Source organism: Lathyrus oleraceus, chromosome 6 (assembly GCF_024323335.1).
Source record: "Lathyrus oleraceus cultivar Zhongwan6 chromosome 6, CAAS_Psat_ZW6_1.0, whole genome shotgun sequence".
In the NCBI taxonomy this organism is placed as follows: Eukaryota; Viridiplantae; Streptophyta; class Magnoliopsida; order Fabales; family Fabaceae; genus Lathyrus; species Lathyrus oleraceus.
In genome coordinates, this window is record NC_066584.1 from 235,696,973 (window position 1) to 235,704,138 (window position 7,166).

Below are 7,166 nucleotides of genomic sequence, written 5' to 3' on the forward strand. Positions count from 1 at the left end.
TTTGGACAAGTTTGGTTTTTCATTTATAATAAAGAATAATTATTGCTCAATTTATTTGAATGATATATTCTATGCTACTGCACAAATGAGCAATGGACTATATGTCCTTGATCTCGAAATGCCTATTTATAACATTAATACTAAAAGGATGAAACCCAACGAGTTAAATCCAACTTACCTTTGGCATTGTCGATTAGGCCACATAAATGAGAAACGCATTTCGAAACTCCATAAAGATGGACTCTTGGACTCTTTTGATTATGAATCATATAAGACATGCAATCTTGTTTAATTGGAAAGATGACAAAGTCTCCATTCACAGGAAAAAGTGAAATACCTAATGATCTTTTGGCCTTCATACATACTGATGTATGTGGACCACTGAACATACCAACCAGAGGAGGTTTTCAGTACTTCATCACATTTACTGATGATTTCAGTAGATATGGTTATGTGTATTTAATGAAACACAAATCGGAGTCCTTTGAAAAATTCAAGGAATTCAAGAATGAAGTACAAAACCAACTAGGTAAGAATATTAAAACTCTTCGATCAGATCGAGGTGGTGAGTATTTAAGCATAGAGTTTGATGACCATCTGAAAGAGTGTGGGATCCTATCCCAACTTACTCCTCCTGGAACACCCCAATGGAATGGTGTATCTGAGAGAAGAAATCGAACCCTGTTAGACATGGTCCGATCCATGATGAGTCACGCCGATCTTCCAAACTCCTTTTGGGGACATGCACTATTGACAACAGCTTACACACTTAACTGTGTTCCATCCAAAAAGGTTGAGAAGACACCATATAAGATATGGAGTGGTAAGAAACCACATATGTCTTACATGAAGATTTGGGGTTGTTAAGTTTATGTGAAACGACAAATTTCAATTAAGCTTGAGCCCAAATCTGACAAATGCTTATTTATGGGGTATCCTAAAGAAACAAGAGGGTATTATTTCTACAATCCTTCTGAGGGCAAAGTGTTTGTCGCTCGAACTGGAGTTTTCCTAGAAAAGGATTTTATTTCCAAAGGAACCAGTGGGAGGAAAGTAGAGCTTGAAGAAATTCAAGAATCACAAAGCATAGATACACCTATGGAGGAATTAGAGCAGGAAACACAAGTAGTTGTGGAAGAGCAACCTGCTCAAGTAGAACAAGACCAGCGTAGGTCAAGCAGGATACGTCAACTACCTGAGAGATATGGATATCTCATAACTGATCAAGGTGATGTATTACTCATGGGTCAAGATGAGCCTGTGACCTACCAAAAGGCCATAACTGGTCCCGAGTCTGAGAAGTGGCTAGAAGCCATGAAATCTGAAATGGATTCCATGTACACGGACCAAGTTTGGACCTTGGTAAAGCCTCCTGTAGGAGTTAACCCTATAGGATGCAAGTGGGTCTTCAAGAAGAAGACTGACATGGATGGTAACGTACATAACTATAAGGCAAGACTGGTTGCAAAAGGATATAAACAAATTCATGGGATTGACTATGATGAAACCTTTTCACCAGTTGCAATGCTTAAATCTGTTCAGATTTTACTTGTTATCGCTGCATATCATGATTATGAAATATGGCAGATGGATGTCAAAACTGCTTTCCTTAATGGGAGTCTTCTTGAGGATGTGTACATGACACAGCCTGAAGGATTTGACATACCAGAAGAAGCCCAAAAGATATGTAAGTTACAAAGATCAATCTATGGATTGAAGCAAGCTTCCAGAAGCTGGAATCTTCGTTTTGATGAAACAGTAAAACAATATGGATTCATCAAGAACGAAGATGAGCCTTATGTCTACAAGAAGGTTAGTGGGAGCATGATCGTTTTCCTGGTATTATATGTAGATGACATATTACTCATTGGAAACGATGTCCCTACCCTGCAACAAGTAAAGTCTTGGTTGGGGAAATGCTTTTCTATGAAGGACCTAGGTGAAGCAACCTATATATTAGGAATCAGAATCTATAGAGATATATCACAAAAACTGCTTGGCCTAAGTCAGAGTACGTACATAGATAAAGTGCTGAGACGCTTTAATATGCATGATTCCAAGAAAGGATTCATACCTATGCAACATGGCCTGTGTCTATCAAAAACATAATCCCCTTCAACTAAGGAAGAAAGGGATCGCATGAATAAGATTCCATATGCATCTACAATAGGATCTATCATGTATGCCATGTTATGTACTCGACCATATGTCTCGTATGCTTTAAGTGCAACGAGTAGGTACCAATCTGATCCTGGTGATGCTCACTAGGTAGCTGTCAAGAATATCCTTAAGTATTTAAGAAGGACTAAGGACTCATTCTTGATATATGGGGGTCAGGAAGAGCTGGCTGTAATTGGATACACTGATGCTAGCTTCCAGACAGATAAGGATGACTTTAGATCGCAATCTGGTTATGTGTTTTGCTTAAACGGTGGCGCTGTGAGCTGGAAAAGTTCAAAGCAAGATACAGTTATTGATTCTACAACCGAGGTTGAGTATATTGTTGCCTCAAGTGCAGCAAAGGAAGTTGTTTGGATCAAAAAATTCATTAGTGAACTTGGCATAGTTCCTAGCATTGTGAATCCCATTGGTCTATACTGTGATAACAATGGTGCTATCGCACAAGCCAAGGAGCCTAGATCTCACCAATGATCCAAACACGTACTTAGGCGTTATCACCTCATTCGAGAGATAATAGATAGAGGAGATGTGAAAATATGCAGAGTACCTACACTTGACAATATTGTTGACCCACTGACAAAGCCTCTTGCGCAGCAGAAGCATGATGGTCATACTAGATCTATGGGTATTAGGGGTATGCTTGATTGGCTCTAGTGCTAGTGGGAGATTGTTGGTATAAGCCCTAGAGGCCAATACTTTTGGTACTTGTATCGAATTATTTATTAATAATAAAAGGCTTTTTCTTTATTACGTTTGTTTAATAAAGTCCATAGAATAGCTAGTCCGTTTAATGTATCAAGTATGACTTAATCATGAGATCACATTAAACATAAGGACACTATTCTTAAAGCATTTGTAGTCGAGCTTTATTGTGAAGTGGGATAACATTAAAGCATTAAGACTATTATGTATATAGACTGATGATCACATCTCATGGATCATGGATAAAGAGTTATCAAGTCTTAAACATAGGTATGAATATTAAGAGTAATATTTATACCGGATTGACCAGCTATGAGAATACTATATAGAAAGTTATGCAAAGTGTCATAAGTTATTCTCATGGTGATAATGGTGTATACCACTCTTCGACCTGAAACCACTATGGACCCTAGATGTAGAGTCGAGTGCTTTATTGCTGATCAAACATTGTCCGTAACTGGATAACCATAAAGACAGTTGATGGGTACTCCACGAAGCATGCTGAGGGATATGAGTGACCTAGATGGAATTTGCCCATCCTGCGTAACAGGATAAATGTCTATGGGCCCAATATTGAACTGGACAAGGATGACACGGTTTATGCCTTGTGTTCAATATAGACATAAGGGCAAAAGGGTAATTATACACATAAGTATTATCACAGAAGGTTTTGTCAGATCACATGACATTTTCGTGTCTTGGGTAGCAGTGATGTGTTGCTAGATACCGCTCACTGTTTATTATGTTAAATGCGTGATTTAACATAATTGCCAACACCGCGAAAACCTACAGTGTCACACACAAAGGACGGATTGATGAGAGATAGAGTAACTAAGGAACACCATAACGTACGGTGCACTTAAGTGAATTATAGAACATCGTAAGGTACAGTGTACTTAAGTAGAATATGAAATATGGTAAGGTACCACACACTTAAGTGATTTTGGGCATATTATAAGATATGGGCCAAAATACACTTAAGTGGACTTTTTAGCTTAAAGCCCACACAAGTGGTTCTATAAATAGAACCCTTATGCAAAAGCATTGATTACGGTTGCATTATTTTCGTTTTCTTTCTCTCTCTCTCTCTCACTCAAAGCCTTCATTCGTACCAGCTAGCACTGAGATTGAAGGAATCCGTTCGTGTGGACTGAGTAGAGACGTTGTCATTGTTCAACGTTCGTGATCGCTCAGTGGATCTGCATCAAAGGTTTTGATCGTTGTCGCATCCGCGAAAAACAACCGGCGGGCTAAATACAAAACAAACAGAGCCGCCACCGTGCGTTATTTATCCCAAAGAGGGAAAGGAAACGCTCGAAGTAAACCTGGAAAAGACATGGTCTCGCGACCAAAGAGATGGGATCGGGAGTCGGTTATGCGAAGGGAAGGTATTAGCACCCCTACGCATTCGTCGTACTCGACGGGATCCACGCACAAAAAGATAGAAGAAAGGTTGCTAAAACTGCTCAAAAGAATGCACACACACACACACTGAGAACAACACAGGTGGGAGAAGAGGGGAAAGGGCTCGCTAGGATATCGCATCCTATGCCTACGTATCTCATCTGGAATGAGAATCAGAGCTACCGTAGTTCGGCTCACGCACGCCGAAACAAAACACACGCACACAGGCAAACATGGAAACTGAATGCCAATCGCTGGACTTACATCAGACTCCGAACCAAACAAACCCACACTGGAAACCAAATGCCAATTGCTGGACTTATATCAGACTCCAAGCACACAACAATACACAGGAAACCGACTGCCAATTGTAACACCCCGATAATAATATGTATTTATTTAAATTAAATTAATAATATGTTTATTAATTTAATTAGAATATTTGAATTATTATTATTATTTTGGAATAATAATTATTGGGATAATTATTTAGTGGAATAATATTATTGGAGTATATAAGCTGGAATAATAAAAAGTCCCAATTTTTGGTAAAAAGGTTAATTTCACGTGAAAAGGGAAAAGAGGCAGAAAGGGCAAAAAGCAAAAGAACGAAGGTTGAAGGAAAGGAAAGCTTGGAGCTCAGAGACTGCCGGATTAACTCAGGTAAGGGGGTTTATCATCGGTTAACGGGTATTATATGATAATATGTCATGGGTAGTGATAGACCATTGTTTTACCTCTGATTAGATTGTTGTATGCTGGAAATCTGAATTTTTGGGATGAACGAAATTGGGTGCTAATCGAAAGAAACTCGTAGGAATTGTATGTGATAATGTTAGGAGTTGTGAAATAGAATAGGGAATGATTCGGGTTAGATGATATGAGTGATTTCTGAGTAAATGTGGACTGTGGAAGGTTAGATCGAATAGAACTCGTAGCAGGAAAAACCATAGCAGATCTGGAAATCTGGCTTCTGGTCATACGCGTATGGCACTAGGCAATACGCGTATGAGATGTTGGTACGCGTATGGGGGGAAGCCTTACGCGTATGGGAGAAAGAGATGATATTTTGAACGTAAATTGGTCTCTGTTGGTACGCGTAATGGGAAGTTGTTACGCGTAGCGTACGCGTATGGGATAGGTGGTACGCGTATGAGTGGGCGAGGAAATGCGCAATACGCGTATGAGAGTGGGCAATACGCGTATGGAGTTGGCCAGGTTTGGGCAATACGCGTATGGCATGGACAGTACGCGTAGGGGCAGAGTTGGGATTTTCCTGAACTGTTGTTGTGCAGTTTTTGGTTGTTTAGGCTGAGTGATGTACTTAGCTGAGATATGATGTTGTAGGGATCATTTCCCGTTGTTTTGAGTGGTATAGGTATTAGTAGAGCGGGCTAATACTGTGGTTGATTATGTGGCATGATATGATGTGCTTTTGTGATTAATTATGTTGATAATGTGTGATGGTATACATGATGATGTGAATGTATACGTTTGTGAATAGACTGTATTATGGCTTAGAGTGTGAGCATGTGTCTATTCTTGATTATTGTGGATGTTGCATTGCTAGGTGATTAGCATGCATGTTGTGGCCCATTTGGGGTGGTAGCTAATTCCCATGGTGAGGAATTAGTGAGTATATCATTCGATTGTTGTTGCTGATGTTTGCATGCTAGGTGATTAGCGTGCATTTCATGGCCCATTTGGGGTGGTAGCTAATTCCCATGGTGAGGAATTAGTGAGTGAGTCACTATGTCTCAAATGAGTGGGACTAGTGAGCTTGGTAGCCGTGCCTGGATTTGGACGGTGAGGTTGAACTATATGTTCACAACATAGTCGGTACCGCATGCATAGAGTCTCATTGCATAATGAATGTATGGCATATAATATGAATGGATGTATTCCAGTATTATATGTGTATTGTGTGTTGTGTTATTGATGTTGAATATGGTTGAGAATCTACTGTTGAGTATGATATTTGAACGAATATTGCTGTTGCTGAATGCGTAATCTGATTAGGGTGAATTAATGTGTTAATTACTTGGCATTACATGTTGTCCTATAATGCTTATTATATTGATTGAGGAACTCACCCTTACGCCTATTTTTCAGGTAACGAGAAATGAGTTGAGTAGAAGCTAATGCTTGGAGTCTAGAGTAGTTCTTATGGGTCATGCTCTGATAGATGTAACATCGGGACGGGATGTTCTACTTGTTTTCATTGATGATTGTTGAATAAGCTTACATGTATTGTGTTGCATGTTTTGTATTGATATTGGATTTTTATTCCGCTGCGAATTATGCAAATGTTTTATTTGATTAAATAAATGAGCATGACAGGATATTTTGGAACATGGTGTGAATATGTTGTGTGACACCCTTCGGGGCATAATTACTCTGATTGATATTTTTATTATTTTAATTAAATATTTGGGGTATTTTAGAAGGGTGTTACATTAGTGGTATCAGAGCATAGTCGGTCGAGTCGAGTCGTAATTTTTCTGTTTCCCCTGTACGGGATAGGTGTTGTGTAACCCTATCAGTACTTATTGTTTTAGCTTGTTGGGTTTTCAGAATAGAGATGGCTGGAAGAGGTAGAGATGATGCTGCGATTGCTGAGGCTCTGGGTATGCTAGCTGGAGTACTTGGAGGGAATCCAAATGTTGTGGGAATGGGAGCTGCTCGTCAGTTGAGTGAGTTCCAGAAGAACAATCCTCCAATGTTCAAAGGAGCATACGATCCAGATGGTGCTCAGAAGTGGTTGAAGGAGATAGAGAGGATCTTCAGAGTAACTGAGTGTGCTGATAACCAGAAGGTCAGGTTCGATACACATATGCTGTCAGAAGAAGCTGATGATTGGTGGGTTGCTACCCGCACTG